The sequence below is a fragment of the Pinus tabuliformis genome, chromosome 9, assembly GCF_031772625.1.
Source record: "Pinus tabuliformis cultivar Carrire ecotype Pingquan chromosome 9, CPIR1, whole genome shotgun sequence".
Lineage (NCBI taxonomy): Eukaryota > Viridiplantae > Streptophyta > Pinopsida > Pinales > Pinaceae > Pinus > Pinus tabuliformis.
In genome coordinates this window covers 783,946,750-783,964,618 of record NC_142307.1, presented here as the reverse complement: position 1 = coordinate 783,964,618, position 17,869 = coordinate 783,946,750, and positions in this window count along the sequence as shown.

The window sequence follows — 17,869 nt, the reverse complement described above, 5'->3', positions numbered from 1 at the left end:
CATCCGAATCTCTTTGTTTGGCGAGTGATTCAACCTCTCTTTATTTCACCCTGGCACGCCTACTCGCGAATGGTCATTGTGGATTTTCCTTTTGATTTGAGTGGTCTTTTGATCCAGAAAAATGAGTTGGTTTCAGTGGTCTTTTGATCCAGAAGGTATTAAGGAGAATTAAGGAAGCGCCATGGTATTCATGGTATTCATCCCTCAGTACATAGTGGCGATCCAAAGAGAAATCGATCTGACAGGAATTTGTTAGATTGCAACCAATAATAAGAGAGAATGCCACATGATAATAAAGATGACTGAAATTTCAACCGAACGTAAACAGAAACTGCTCTTAACCTGTTCAAGATATTCGATCACGAAAATAAAATTTGTCAAACAATTAACATATAGAAGATAAATTTAGAAATAGCTTTAAATAAATATTAAAAACTCAAATTGAAACCTTTTGCAAATTCAATTCAATTGTAAAGACTACAGATAAAGAATAAATATGAATCATAAATGCAAGTAATTGAGATATGAATATTCGGCGAAATGCGTTCAAAGATTAAGGCATTTCTAGACATTCATATACCCCAAATGATAAAGAAAGCCAATGTACGACCAGGTTTGTGGTCCATCGACCATGGTAAGAGGGGACATCCAGACCCTCCTAATCAGCTGCATAGTTTATCATATGGAGCACCCCATTCCACACTGAAGAGGTAGAGGGGCATCGAAAAAAGAGGTGGAATGAATCTTCTCTAGAGGAGAGGAAATGACTACAATGACGAGGGCCATGAAAACCTTTCTTACACAAGATTTCCCAAGTGAGGATGCGATTGTGGGCAACAAGCCATAAAAAACATTTGAGTTTCAAAGGGAAATTCCATTTCGAGGCCCTAACCATTCACAAGTGAACCCTCATTTGTCTAGGGGGCGTAGAGATGAGATTATATGCTTTCTTTACATTTACTCTCACCTGCATTGACCCCCCATATCATATCAAGTTGTCATCTTTGAGGGATAGGACTATCCCAAAAAGTTTTAGATTCGAAATCTAAAGTTTCCATTCTGGAATCATTATCTCAGGAATCTCTAGCATTAGCTTATCCTTTTAGTGGGTATGAAAAGAAGAGGAGAGGGCAGCAATTGCTAAATATTCTATTGCAAATAATCCCATGTTATTTAAGAAGATGACGAGGAGATAGTAGGTGTGGGCCATTCATACCTGCAAGTGAATCTAGGCCAATTTTTGGAATGGATCTCGCACCAACTACCCATCTGAGATTTCCAAAATACTAGTGTTTTGTGAACAAAAGGTTGCGCCAAGAGTGGGAGACATGTGAAGGATCAAGAGCCCCATCACAGATCCAAATAATGAAATCCCGTTTTTGTAAGTATTTTGCATGGATAACTTTTTGCAAGATGCCTTCATTGGTGACTTTTCTCCATAAGTTTTTTAGTAAAAGAGCCAAGTTCAAGAAGGCAATATCTTTTGTCACCTATCCACCCAAGGTAGTTGGAAGGTTAATCAGTTCCAAACTGAAGGGTGAATTGTTTGCTCTCTTTAAGTGCTCGCCAATAGAAAACAATATATGATTGAATTTAATTTCTTGATCACACACTTTGGGAGCTTGAAAATGCACATATAGTATATGGGGATGCTATGTAGGATTGTTTTAATTACAACAAGAGTGCCCCCAAGTGAAATCCATGTGTGAGCCCAATGATTGAGCCGCTTCTCAATTTTCTTAGTGAGAAAACCTGAGACCAGAGTTTTGTAACTATTTGATTTCAAAGTGAAGCCCAGGCATCTTAAACCAACATCCATGTGAAAAAATTTGACCACAAAAGTGGTAGCAATCCGAATATTCAATGTACGGTCTAGGTCATCTCTAATGAGAATGGACTTGGATTTATTCATATATAGTCCCGAGGCAAGATAAAAGTCCTTTAGGATACCATAACAAGTATTCCATTCTTTGGGGTCTTGTTTAACAATTTCCATCAGATCATCCACCAAAAACTGGTGAGAGAGGGTGACTGTTGACACTATTCTACAACCTGCTATGATGCCCTATGATCGAGTATCTTTGGTTTTCTTGTTGAGTCCAACTATGATTAAGAGGAATAAAAGTGGGGGCATTGCACAACCCTATCTAATTCTTATAGATGCTGAGAAAAAATTCGTATGAAGGACATTGATCAAGATGGAAAAGGATGCAAACTTTATACATGCTTTGATCCAGTTAATCATTGTTCTGCCCAGACCAATATTCTCCAAAATCATCCACAGTTCCCAATCAACACAGTCAAAATATTTTGTTAAGTCAATCTTCATGAGACAAGCATCCATTTGGTTTCTTTTTACAGAATGATGGCTTCTTGGGTGATTTCAACCACATCATGAATCTACATGTGCTTAAGAAAACCAAATTGCTCCATAGAAATATATTTGGACAATAAGGGTTTAAGTCTATTTGCAATTGTTTTTTAATCAATTTGTAAATAGTATTGCATAATGAAATCAGGTGATAGTCAGAAAATGATACTCAATTTGTAATCTTTGGAATAAGGTAAATGAACGTTGAATTTATGGCGCTAGATACCCAACCAAGTTCCTTGTATTTTTCAATCATCTTAGTCAGCTCATGAATCATTTTATCTTGAAAATGCAAGAAAAGTTCAATGGTTCATCCATCTGGGCCCAGACTTTTACCTCTGGCAAGATCTTTTAGAACTTGAAGGACTTCTTGTTGTGTTACTCGGCAGTCCATTTGATTTATTTCCTCCAGATGCGCCCAAGATGGGAACATGTCACATACTTCAAGTTGTTTGAATAATTTAACTTGAGCTAAAGAGAAATATAGATTGTTGAAATAGCTTCTAGCCTCCTCTTTGATGTCTCATTGATTGATCAAAGTCTCACCTGATTCCGATGTTATATACCAAATTGTGTTTTTTTGTCCTCTACAGGAAATCTGGTTGTGAAAAAATATATTGTTATTATGACCAACTTGAACCCATAAGATTATGCTCTTTCCTTATAATTCTTCAGCCTGACCAAGAAAAATTTTTGACCTATAGATTTCCAGCTGAAGGACTACCTTTTTTCTCATGTCAGAGAAGTATGTAAGAGAGCTCGTGCCCTCTAATATTTTCTCCTGTTAATCAATCATGATCAGTTATTGATCTGAAAATGAGGCACTTAGGCTTCTTGTCTAACTTACAATAACTTCTCCCACTTCCGAAGTTTTAAATATTCCCAAGTCTTATTGATTAACCAATGCGGAATTGATAATATGCTTGACAATATAGTGTATCCTTATGTTTGTTTTAAATTAATTATATGCTTTAAAATCTATTGTCTGTGCTATAAGTTGATATGCTTAAACTAATATATAAATGCATATAACAATAAATAATGCAGCAATAAAAAATCACACAGAAACAACAATTTAATTAGGCATTCACCCACAACTCTTGCGCTACATCTCCGTGAGCTCTATTCAACTCAAATAGGCTCTCTCGGATTATGGTATAAGTCCTTTTTACAAGCTCTTGGCTCAACTCTTGTTGTTTTACACAAAAACAGTGGGTTCAAACACCATTTTATCCCCTGTCTCTTGAAGCTCTGTCTCTTGGCTCCAGGCTCTGACTCTAGCGCTTCGGCTCTAGCTTTGGCTCTTGCTCTTCGACTCTGCCTTCTTTCTGCTCTCTATCAGTTTACAACCCTCTTGGCTTTTCACTTGACTTCCAAGTGACTCCCTCGGCTACTTTTTTGCTTCTACGCTGCCTCCTTCACCTTAGCCTCCTGCTTTGGCTTCACTTTCAACAACAAACCCCCAACAACCAACAACCAATCACCCTCTCTATCTTTGACATTCATGGCTTTTTAAGCCAATTAGCATTGTCTATTTGTTTTCCCTTTCGGGCTCTCTATCTTCTAGCCTTGGCCTACTCAAATCCCCTCTCTGAGTGTTAGCAATAATTGCTAAATGCCCTAAGGGATGGTGGCCACCTATTCTTTAATGGAATGGAACCATCGGTGTTTGAAATCCCTGGAAATAGTCATTCCATGTTTACACAGAGAAATGCTGTAAAACACGGGAAAAATCGCCAAATCTCTATTATCAGACTTCAAATCTTCATAAATGTGCACTATATTCCTATCGGGTCTGCCTGAAATCACTTATCGCATGTTGCCACTACCCTGTCTCGTGGCTTCCCCTTTGCATTTTAAAAATTCATTGAAACATGGAAAAATCTCGTAAATTGATTTAGACAGATTTGAAATAATATGCATTTGCATTTTGGAACCCCTTCAAGTCTGGATTCATCACATCGACGCATCCCTTTGCTTTTTGTTTATTAAATGAAATATGCGAAAATACATAGCAAAATGCCCTTTGGTAGATTTTAAAATATATCAACTATAGCCTATAACCCTCTCGGGTCCGACCATCGCATCGCAAATATATATATATAATGTATATCCCCACTCCTTTGGGTGGCTCCGATGCGATATTGTGATGTGACTTGTCGCAATCGCATATCACATAAGCCCTGGGCTATTTGGTAAGCACTCCATTGTTATCGCCGATTGAGATATCGCAGTCGCAATAATAATATAACATGTTCCGATATCCTCCACCTACCACCGCTAATTGTGATTTGACGATCAGATCTGGACCGTTGATTGGCCAGATCCGACGGCTCCTATTCCTTGCTTTGTTGACCATCAATAAGCCCATTTTTCAATGTTTTCTCTATGATATTTCCAAAACTTCTCCTTTTGCAATGGTTTTTGGATTTTTAGAAGACATTGAAGACATAGAGGGTTTTTAGGACCCATTCTTAGGGGACTTTTCCTCTTTTTCCAAAGGAAAAAGGGCAGCTTCATTTTTTTTATAACTTATGCATCCTAAGTTAGTTTCTTCCCATTCAAGTTGCAGTAGATTCAAAATGAGGAGATCATTGGAATGAGACTATTTCTGAGAGTAGCCTCCGACTTTCATTTTCCTCTGATTTACAAATGATTTGTGCCATTTGACACGTTTTACCTCTTTTATGAAGTCTTTTAGACTTAGAGGTTTATCCAGGATCCATTTTTGGATCACGCCTTCCCACTAAGAGAACTTTTAGTCTACAAAAGACTGATATACTGATCTAAACAGTACCTGAGAGTAACAACACCCTCTTCTTTCAGCCTCCATACACTTGCATTGAATAATGCCTTTAACCAAAGTTTCTGACCACTTCCCCTCTGGATGGGTTGGTCTTCCTAGGAAGAACTATCTTCCTCCTTGCCTTCCTGTAGAACTTCCACTAAAATGGTCATAGAAGGTAGTTTGAATTTCCCTGCCTTGATCATTGATCCAAGGTGGCTCAAAGAAATGTGAAGTACACCTGCTCCACAAACTCTCAATTGTACCTGTTTGAAAATCTATCAACAACAACTGTTAACAACAGCAGACATATAGACAATAACTAGATGTACTAAACTCCTACTTCAACAAATGAAACATATTTCACATCTTGTGAACACCTCCATGTGTTACATCTGTATACAAATGATGGAATAGACAACAAGCCCACAAAACATGTCTTTAAAACAAATGATTCTTCAAGTCAAGCATGTAGAAAAAGACCATTAGGACTCTTTTCGAAAGATGAAACATTTCATCACTATCTCCATCTTGGAGACCAAGTTAACTTCTTTCAAGTGAACATTGCATGCATGTTCATATCAAAGCAATCAACCCTTCAAGTTAATTACATACATATTCATGAAAAAATCAACATCCCTGTGTTCATGCATATCATGCTTATGCATGCATTTCATCCTTCAACTTTCACTTAAGTACACTGTACTTTCGAAGCTGAAATGAAATATAATGTTGCAGCAAAAAAGTGAGTCCCCTACTCAACCTTTCTACATTCACCGTCTTGGTAGAAACCTGCAACTTGCATCTCACCAACAAAGAAATGCTAATATATGCATCAATAGACATGCAATTCTTAATTGGAAAATAACTCTAACCATTTCTTACCAATCCAGTTCAAAGGGCTTGCCTTTGTCTACACATCAACATCAACATGTGAATCATTTTGACACACATCATTCATGGAAACTTCCTTTCCATTTCTGCCATCTTTTCTTTCTACTTTCTTCAACTTTTGTGGAAGTATCGCTAGATTGAAGGTCCAACATTTTGCAGCAAGATGTCCTTTCTTATGGCAGTAAGTACACTACATGTGCATCCTCTTGACAACATGATTTACCTTGTCCAATGGACCTTTGGCCTTTGCTTATTTTCTTTCAAAAGTTTCCTGTATGTGGCCATTCTCTTCCAACATATAGAAACATGATGGTTATCCAAACCACAAAAGGAACATGCAATTATTTTCACATGCTTATGTGGAAATTTACCATGCTTTAAAAAATCAAAAGGAATATGATTAGAATCAGATTTATGCCTGCCTCTTTCACCTTTATTGCCTTAATGAGGAGGTGAAGCAAATGAAGAAGTGGCTCCCTTTGGAACACCATCAATCTCTTCAAGGCTGTCAGAGTTTCCACAACTCTCTGGTTCAAGTGTGTGCTTCTAAACACCTACATCCTGGAAGTGATGTTTCAAGTTATTGCATTCCTCTTGAATACAACCTTCACACTCTACAATGCAACCCCTTCTTGGAGTTGTTTCAATGGCCTTTATGGCAGCTTTGGAACTCTCTTAGTAAGACTGTCCATAGCCAAGACCCAAATACTTAGGCCTCTCCTCAACCATTATTGGTTCAACAATACCTTGTGCATGTTTTTCCAAGCCCTTTCCTTCACAGCCCATCTTGGACATTAGCTTGGAACCTATGCCTCTAGTATGTTTTTCAAAAGAACCAATATAAGCATTCTTAGAAGAATTTGAAGACAAACTAGAATGGTTTACCTCTTCCTCAAGCTGTTACTTGATTAAGGCTTCTTTGGCAACAAAGAGCTATGACTCTAACTCATGCATCCTTTTCAGGTTCATATTTGCAAAATTAAGTTGCCTCTCCATTTCCTGCAGTCTGTCAGAAAGCAACTGCTTCTCTTCCTCCATGGAATTCAATTGCTCTCTAAGTATGCTTATCTTTCTTCCATCCTCATACATTTCTCTCACCCTGTCCATGATGATAAACAAATCTTGCTTCAAGTCTCCATCAAAGAGTCTTGTGATGAAGAAGGGAGAATTCAAGGATACACATGAGGAATTTTTCATTATGCCAATGAACAAAGAACTTCAAACAAGATTAATAAAGAGCTTATTTCAGCAACCTTTTGCAACAAACCTCTTGTGCTTTAAGGATTTCCTTGATGTCCTTGGGATTGGAGAATGCCTTTAGCCCTTCTTCCTATTTGTCCTTCTCGGACTGAGCTATCAGTAGCTTCTCCTTTACCTCTGCAAACTCAGAAAGTAGTCAGTCTAGAAAACAAGCATGCCATCAACCTCTTGCTATTCAAACACCTTTCAGACAAGCAGTCTTTGCTTTGTCAATAAAGAATTCTGATATAACCTTCTTAAAGGTGTGGTTAACCAAACTTAGGCTCTGATACCACCTGATATAAAAATGGGGCACTTAGGCTTCTTATCTAACTTATAAGAACTTCTCCCACTTCCAAAGCATTAAATATTTGCGAGTCTTATTGATTAACCAATACAGAATTGATAGTATGCTTGAAAATATAGTGTATGCTTATGTTTGTTCTAAACTAATTATATGCTTTAAAATATATTGTCTTTAAGTTGATGTTCTTAAACTGATATGTAAATGCATATAACAATAAACAATGCAGAAATAAACAATCACACAGAAACAACAATTTAATTAGGAGTTCACCCACAACTCTTGGGCTACATCTCTGTGAGCTCTAGTCAACTCAACTAGGCTCTTTGTAATTATGGTGTCAGTCTTTTTTACAAGCTCTTGGCTAGACTCCTACTGTTTTACACAGAAACAGTGGGTTCAGACACCATTTTATCCCATGGCTCTTGAACCTCTGGCTCTTGACTCTGTCTCTTGGCTTTGGCTCTTGGCTCTTGGTTTTGGCTCTTGGCTCTGGCTTTGGCTCTTCGGCTCTAGCTCTGGCTCTTGCTTTTCGACTCTAGCTCCTTTCTGCTCTATCAGTTTACAACCCTCTTGTCTTTTCACTTGACTTCCCAATGACTCCTTCAGTTGCTCTTTTTGCTTCTGCGATGCCTCCTTCGCCTTAGCTTCTTACTTTGGCTTCACTTTTAGCAACAAATCCCCAACAACCAACAACCAACCACCCTCTCTGTCTTTGACATTCATGGATTTTTAAGTCAATTGGCACTATTTGTTTGTTTTCCCTTTTGGGCTCTCTGTCTTCCAGCCTTGGCCCTCTCAAATCCCCTCTCTGAGCATTAGCAATCATTGCTAAACACCCTCAGGGATGGTGGCCACCTATTCTATAATGGAATGGAATCATCGGAGCTTGAAATCCCTAGCAACAGTCATTCCCTATTTACACAGAGAAACAATGTAAAACACAGGAAAAATCGCCAAATATCTGTTTATCAGACTTCATATCTTCATAAATGTGCACTATATTCCTATCGAGTTATCACATGTCGCCACTGCCCTATTCCATGGTTTCCCCTTTGAATTTTAAAAATACATTAAAACATGGAAAAATATCGTAAATGGCTTTAGACGGATTTGAAATAACATTCATTTGCATTTCGAAACCCCTTCGGGTCTGGATTCATCTCATCGGTGCATCCCCTCGCTTTTTGTTTATGAAACGAAATATGCAAAAATACATATCAAAAAGTCATTCGACGGATTTTAAAATATATCAACTATCACCTATAGCCCTGTCAGGTCCGGCCATCGCATCAAATATATATATATATATATATATATATATATATATATATATATATATATATATATATATATATATATATATATATATATATATATATATATATATATATATATATATATATATAACGTGTATCCTCGCTCCTCTGGGTGGCTCCGATGTGATATTGTGATGCGACTTGTCGCAATCACATATCACATAAGCCCCAGGCTGTTTGGTAAGTGCTTCGTTGTTATTTCCGATTGCGATATCGCGGTCGCAATAATCATATAACATGTTCCGATATCCTCCACCTGCCATCGCCGATTGCGATTTTCTAATCAGATCTGGACCATTGATCAGCCAGATCTGACAGCTCCTATCCATTTCTCTGTTGACCACCGATAAGCCAATTTTTCAATGTTTTCTCTATGGTTTTTCCTCCCAATAGTGTAATCCTATATTTCCAAAACTTCTCCTTTTCGATGGTTTTTAGATTTTTAGAAGACTTTGAAGACTTAGAGGGGTTTTAGGACCCATTCTTAGGGGATTTTGCCTCTTTTTTCAAAGGAAAAATGGTAGCTTCATTTTGTTATAACTTCTACATCCTAAGTCAGTTTTTGCCCATTCAAGTTGCAGTAGATTCAAAATGAGGAGATCTCTGCAATGAGACTATTTCCAAGAGTAGCATGTGACTTTTGTTTTCCTCTAATTTACAAAGGATTTGTGCCATTTGGCACCTTTTACCTCTTATAAGAAGTCTTTTAGACTTAGAGGTTTATCTAGCATCCATTTCTGGATCAGTTATTGGATTTTTTCCTACTTCTTTTTCTTATCCCACAGTCAGACCTTATTTTTTAGCATACACAACTTGAGGTTGATTGGGTCCATCTTCTGATGAGTGAAGTCTTCACAAGGAAACTTCCGAGTTGAGTGAACCAGACCAAAAAAATTTGATCATTCAACCAAAAATGATTAAATTGAAATGGAGGTGCCTTATGGCTGAGTTAACTAGTCCAATTTAATAGGATGAGGAAGTGATCAGATATTTGATTGGAGGGATGAAGGAGTGCAGATCCTTTAGGATTTTTGCTAAAGGAACTTGTATATACATATGATCAAGGTGTTTGTCTAGGCCCTACTCATCTTGCCTTCCATTCTGCCAAGTCAGTTCCTGTAGGAATTTACAGGGTAAGTTCCTTAGATAGAACACTAAAGGAAACCACTCACAAATAGATCACATATCAGTACACCAGTATTCTTGACATGGTTAAAACACTAAAAGAGGAAAATAATCCAAGGCTTAAGCCAAAGCGACCACTTCAAGCAATTTATTAATGTAAAAGAAAGAAAATTTACATAACCTTCTCTCATGAATGGTCACCTTACAAATGACCCTCCACGCTCTTTAAATAGAGATCATGGACCGATTGGGTGTTAAGTGTTATGAAACCAGCTCACAAAAAGATAGAAAAGATAGATTAACTCCTTAGAAATAAACCTCTTCGAGGGGGCAACCTCCTTTGCATTACACAAATGAACAATTCTTGGATGATACAAATGACACGACCTCTTTTCTGTATATAGGAGTGTAAGGGGTGATAATATAATTAGAGCTAACATAACAATAATAATGTAAGGGCACAATAATAACAATAGTGGGCTTCTGGAATGGCTATGATAAGAAGTGCTTTCTTTAACTAGTCCTGAAAAATCACTGTCAAACTGGAGAATGGAGCAAGAGACTAAGAAAATGGAGGGATGGGATTTGAACACTAAATCTACTCTGCTGAATATACCTCTGCTATCTACCATAATAGGCCCCAGGGATGGAGCTGCTTGGACCCAACGGCTGAAGGAAGAGTACCAATCCCTCATCAAATACATGGGTATGAACAAAGCCAATGATAATGACTGGTTCAGGATCTTAGCCACTGCAGATGGCACTCGATGGACTCACAAGTGCTGGTACATTCACAATCTCCTCAAGTATGAATTCGATCTGCAATTCGATATTCCTATCATATATGTAGCCACTGATCCCGAAATCAAACTACCAGAGCTAGATGGGAAAACTACCAAGGAGTGGCGAAGGTTTTTCTCTACGATGACAATGGGTTTGATCTAATCTTCCTATGGCTACAAAACATCTGGTGAGTCCTTAAACCAACAACTTGAATCCACACGACTTTCACTGGTTAATAATGCGTCGTCGAGAGTAGGGTTTTCTTATTCTCTGCTAAAGATAAGGTTTCTAAGAAGCTCAGAGGTGCAAACCCGGCAAGCTTTGTTGCACGCCGTGGCCCCTCTGTCGGAGCTTATAGCTGGTAAATCGATTGGCTTTAATAAGTTGGCTTTGCCTTTGAGACGCCTGCGGATCATGCCCTTGTCAATGTGCGTTGCGGTAGCTAATGATGGAGACAAAAATGCTATCCCTTTGGGGATAAGGAAGCCACTGCAGAGTTATGTAGATAAATACCCTAGCTTGATCATGGGTTTTTCCCTCTTTATGTGGTTTTCTGGACTAGAGATCGGTGTCATCAAAGCACTGGCAACCCAAGAAGGGGGCTATAATGGAATAGAACAAAGCCTCCATAATAAATTGATAGATGGGCAGTTTGAATCTGAGTTGATATCAACAACAAGGAAACAACCTCCTTTCGGCCATGGATCACAACATGTAGCACAGTTTTGGGGATATATAACTTCCAAAATAGCCAAATGTGCTGAAGAAGAATAGAACGGTAAACAAAATGCAATGAAAAATCTCAGAACCCCATTGACTAAATGGATTTGATGCTCAATAAACAGAACAATCCATACCAAACCCAAATCTGGATGCCTGACAATAAAAGATCTCCTTCCAGGTCTGGATCATAGGCCCAGATCACAGAACAGAGTGGGCAACATAGAAACCCAAACAGTATGGGCGAATACCGGATACAAATCTTCATCAAACTAATAGGGGTCAAACATCACTACATGCAGCTCAGAAAGGGGCTGAATATTCTAGAATTAAAGAAGGAAATCCAGATTCAAATTGGAACCCCCACAAAATACCAAATCTGATATATACAGGACGCAGTCTACAAGATATCCATACACTTAAGGAATATGGTATCTGCAACGATTCAACTGTCATTATTAATCTAAGACTATGAGGGGGATCTAATGGAGCCAATTCAAAAGATACAAGTACCTTTCATGATGCAGTCAAAGGAAAGGAAAAAATACAATCTAAACCTGCACCAGCATCAAAGCTTCCAGGTCCCTATATTGTGGAACAAAAACTGGAATCTCCAACGATCCAAATAACTTTTCCAGAGGTAACTAATCTACACACTGTTCTATCTACAAGTGCCATTATCTGTAGATTTAATGGGTTTTGGCCAAAATCTGACGTCTTGCATCAATGGATCCTCACAACATGGTCACCTGACTGTGAAATTCACCTATGCTCAAAAGGTTTTTTCATAGTTAGATTCAACACAGAACAAGAACATGACAACATTATGAATCACGGGCCTTGGTTTTGGGGTAATGCTAGTCTCTTCACCACCCCCCGGTTTCCTGAGTTTGATGCAAATACTACGAAAATCTCAACAATCCCTGTTTCGGTGAGGCTACATAACCTCCCTCTACACTTCTAGCATCACAAAGTTTTAACAGCCATTGGAAATTCCTTGGGGAAATTCCTTAAAATAGATAGAGACAGAGTCAAGCAGGGAATTTTCATATTTGCCAAAATATGTGTAGAAGTGGACCTAAGTCAGGAGCTACTTGATCACATTACACTAAACTATAATAATACACCAAGGACTCAACCACTTTACTATGAAAACACATCATTCAGATGCTATAGCTGCATGCAAACAGGGCATCTTCAAAACACCTGTCCACTAGCTAGGAAGGACCCCAAAGGGAATAAAAAGCAACAAAAAAATCCCAATGGATGGCAGCATATGGACTGGCGGGAAGAAGAGGACATGCAGACAAAACCTACAGTGTTAGAAAATTATATATTACGGAGCAATGGAACACATAAAATATTGCAGAAATATAAACATAGAAAACGCATAAAACAAGAGAGACACAGATATACGTGGTTCACCCAGTTTGGGCTACGTCCACCTCAAACAGCCAATCCTTCCTTTCTATTATCTAGCAAAATGAAGAGACACAACGTATAACAGATCCATTGTAATATCCTCTATTTTCTCTCACAGTCTCGCCTCTCTGTTTCTCGCTCACAGAATTCACATCTATTACAAAGCCTCAAATACAATGCCATCATACCAAGAGAGGGGGCTGCCTTCTAGGGAAAAAAACCCTAAACTAAACATAAGTTCTACCATCAGATCATCCGCCTAATGAATGGCCCAGATTGACTAGAAATTACTATACTTTTACAAGGCAATTTTACACCTGTTTTTAACTTCAGGGGTGCTGCCCCCGAGCCCCCGCCGGAGGACCACTGGCCCCCGAACCCCCCAGCCGGGGGGATCGGCCCCCCCGGACCTCTGCGGGGGGGACAAGTCCCCCCCACACCCCCCCGCATGGAGGGGTGTAAAAACTTCTTGGGGTATACATCCGACTGAAACAAAGACCTCTGAACAATCATGCTCCACACATAACAATCTCCCACTTGGAGAATGGTTGTAGCAACTCCACCGCTACTTCATTTGCTAGACAATGACTCGTCTTTGGACCTGGCTGTTTCTCATCTTCATCTTCATCCTTGAAGACCAACTGAAACTGAGCATGTTCTCAGTTTCTCCCTGGTTACAACTTTTGTTAGCATATCTGCAGGATTCTGGCTAGTGTGTATCTTTTCCAGCTTCAACTCTCCATCTTCCAACACTGATCGTATGAAATGGTACTTGAGATGTATGTGTTTAGTCCTACAATGAAATGCTGAGTTCTTTGCAAGATGAGTGGCACTTTGGCTATCACTGTATAACGTTCCCATATCATGCTCCTTACCCAATTCACCCATAAACCTTTGTAACCAAATCATTTCTTTACTAGCCTCTGTAGCAGAAACATACTATGCTTCTGTTGTTGAAAGTGCAACAACACTTTGGATTTTTGAAACCCAACTAACAGCTATTCCACCAATAGTAAATACATATCATGTAGTGCTCCTCCTTTATCTCTGTTACCTGCCATATCTGCATCAACATATACCTGTAGGGGAATGTTTGAACCACCAAAGCATAATGCTTGATTTGTAGTACCTTTCAAATATATGAGAATCCATTTCACTGCCATCCAATGTTCCTTTCCTGGATTGTTCATGTACCTACTCACAACTCCCATTGCATGTGAAATATCAGGCCTTGTGCAAACCATTGAATACATTAAGCTTCCAACTGCTAATGAATATGCAACTTTAGACATATAATCCATGTCTTCTTGGGTCTTTGGGCACATTTCCTTACTATGTTTGAAATGGCTAGCAAAAGGTGTACTAACTAGTTTTTCATTGTGCATGTTAAATCTTTTCAACACCTTTTGTATGTACTCATTCTGAGACAATGTTAACTTGCGATTTTTCCTGTCTCTAGTTATTCTCATACCAAGGATTTGTTTTGCAGCTCCCAAATCCTTCATTGCAAATGAATTTTCCAATTTTCTTCTGAGCACATTTATTTCCTGCATGTTAGATCCTGTAACAAGCATGTCATCTACATACAATAAAAATATAATATAGCTTCTATCATTTTGCTTTTTCAGATAAATACAATGATCAGAGTGACATCTAGTATAACCTTGTTCAGACATAAACTTGTCAAATTTTAGATACCACTGCCTTGGAGCCTGTTTTAAGCCATACAAGCTCTTCTTCAACCTGCACACTAGTTTCTCCTTCCCTTTCACTTCATATCCTTGTGGCTACTGCATATATATCTCTTCCTCCAAATCCCCATGGAGAAAGGCTGTCTTTACATCTAACTGCTCAAGATGCAAATCTTCAACTTCCACTAGACTTAAAATAGTTCTGATTGAAATCATTTTAACAACAGGAGAAAATATTTGATCAAAATCAATACCTTTCTTCTATGCAAACTCCTTCACCACAAGTCTAGCTTTGTACCTCTGTTTTCCTCCATCTTCTTCCTTCAGCCTGTCAACCCATTTATTCTATAATGTACTTTTACATGCAGGCAACCTGACTAAGTCCCAAGTCTAGTTATGCTTTAAGGAGTCCATCTCTTCTTCCATGACTACCTCCCACTTCTTCCTGCTTTCAACATGAATTGCTTCTTCATAACATTCAAGTTTACCGAAATCAGTCAACAATAAATAATATAATGAAGGAGAGTATCATTCAGGGGGTCTACTTATCCTGGTAGATCTTCTAACACCACTTACAGGTGTTTGGGGTGCCTATTGTTGTTGTGGTGGTTGCTGCTATTGTGGTTGTTGATTATTATTATTTTCAGGCACCTTTACCTTTTCAGTGATTTCATCAAGAACTGCGTATTCCTTGTTTTCTTTTTCCTGTTTCTTTTCCTGCAACTGATTCTTATACAAGACCTTTTCATTGAATATTACATCTCTGCTCCTAATGATTTGTGATTTTCATAATCATATAAGCGATAACCAGAATCATTAACACCATATCCAATAAAGGTACATTTCTTTGACTTTGCCTCAAGCTTTGTTCTATTTTCTTTATCAATATGGACAAAGGCCTCACAACCAAAAGGCTATAAAAAATAGTACTTTACCTTTTTACTTGTCCAAGCTTCCTCCAGAACACCACCATCCAAGGAACTTGAAGGCCCTCTATTTATTAGATAAATAGCAATATCTACAGCATCTACCCAAAACTATAAAGGCAATCTTGCATGCAATCTCATGCACCTTGCATGCTCCATGATTGTTCTGTTCATCCTTTCTGACACACCATTTTATTGTGGTGTTCTTCGAACTATCTTCTCTCTACGAAATCCATGCTCTAAACAGTACCTATCAAACTCTTTGCTGCAATATTCACATCCATTGTCTGATCTAAGACACTTCAATTTCTTTCCTGTCTCAATCTCAACCAAAGCTTTCCATTTCTTCAAAGTATCAAATACATCAGATTTATTCTTAAAGCAATAAATCCAAGTTTTTCTAGTTGCATCATCAATAAAAGTAACATAATAGCGAGAACCACTGAGAGATGATACCTGAGCAGGTCCCCATACATTTGTATGCACAAGCTTTAATTTTTCATTCTTTTTTTCTTTCCCAACTCTAAGAAATCTAACTCTCTTCTGGTTTCCATAAATGCAATTCTCACAGAAGTCCAAATCAACATTCTTCAAACCCGGAAACAAATTCGTTGAGTGAAGAATCTTCATCCCCTTTTCACTCATGTGTCCGAGCCTATGATGCCATAATGCTGCATCTGCTCCTTTGGAAGTTAAAGCATTAACAGAGTTAGAAATACCATTGCATAAATACAATGTATCAACATTTTCACCTTTTGCTATTACCACGGCTCCTTTGGTGACCTTCCAAGCTTTATCTATGTAAGTTGTCACACAATCTTCACCACCTAACTACCCGGTTGAAATCAAATTTTTCTTTAGATATAGAACATGGCTTACCTCCTTTAGTAGCCATTGGTTTCCATTTTGCATTTTTACAAGAAGCTTACTCATTCCAACAATTTTACAGGGTTTATCATCACCCAAACGAACTTGTCCAAAATCTCCTTAAACATAGTCGTGAAAGTATTTCTTATCAGGTGTGGCATTGAATGAGGCCCCTGAGTCTACAACCATGAATTAGTAATATTTTCAAAAGAAAGAATCAAAGCATCTTGTAACACCTCACCTGTCACATTTGCTTCATGATTGTTTTCTTGTTGTGAATCTCCTTCTTTTCCCTTCCGAGATCTACAGTCTTCCTTTAGGTGTCCTTTCTTTTCGCATTTCCAGCACACTATCCCCGATCTGGACTTGGATCTGCCTTTCCTTGATTTACTGCGATATCCTGAGCTCTTTCCTCTTTCCATTTTTCTTCCCCTAGACTCTACACTCAAAGCATTTCCCGATGTCTCACTGGAGCTTTTCCATCGCATTTCCTCACTAACGATAGCACCGAAAACATCATCAAACTTTAAAGTACTAGATCCAGACACCGAGTTACTAATGGCAATTACTAAACCATTCCAACTTTCTGGTAATGAGCACAAGAATGACAGAGCTCTAACTTCATCATCAAAGTTTACCCCTACATAACATAACTAACTTGTAACAGTATTAAAATCATTTAAATGATCTGCAACATATCCACCTTTCGACATCTTCATATTAAATAACCGTTTCATAAGAAATACCTTGTTTGAGGCCAAGGGTTTTTCATATAGTTTCTCCAACATCTTAATCAAACCCTCTGTCATTGTTTCCTTTAAAATGTTGAAGGCGACTGACGCTGCAAGGCACAACTGTATTGTTCCGAGTTCCTTTCTATCGAGAAGGCTCCATTCTTCATCTTTTGTACTCGTCGACATCTTTGCTTTTCCTCCCAATGGTAAGTATAGATCTTTCTGATACAGATAATCTTCCATCTGCATCTTCCCCAGTGAGAAGTTTTAGCCGTTAAATTTCTCGACCCTAAACTTACCATCTTCCGCCATTGCTCCCACTCGAACGAGGAACCCTTCTTTCCTGCGTGTTTATCTGCCAAATAGACCTTCGGCTCTGTTGTGGTAAAAACACAACCCCCCCATTATTGATGTGTTCACTTCAAATAATGGGGACCCTTTCTATTAAAATTTTGGCTAAACACCTTTTTGGATTTTTATTTAGTTGATTTCCCTACGGATTTGTCAATTTTTCATTTTCTTTGAATTCTTGTTTTGATTGCTTTGTTAAAATCGATTTTTTATAAGCTTCCCATTAACGTTTGTTTCACCTCATTTGTCAACTGGTTTGAAAATGGCACTCTTTTGACAGTCTGATTATTTATGTAGCCTGGGTTAAAATTGCATAAAATGTTCAATATTGCATTTTG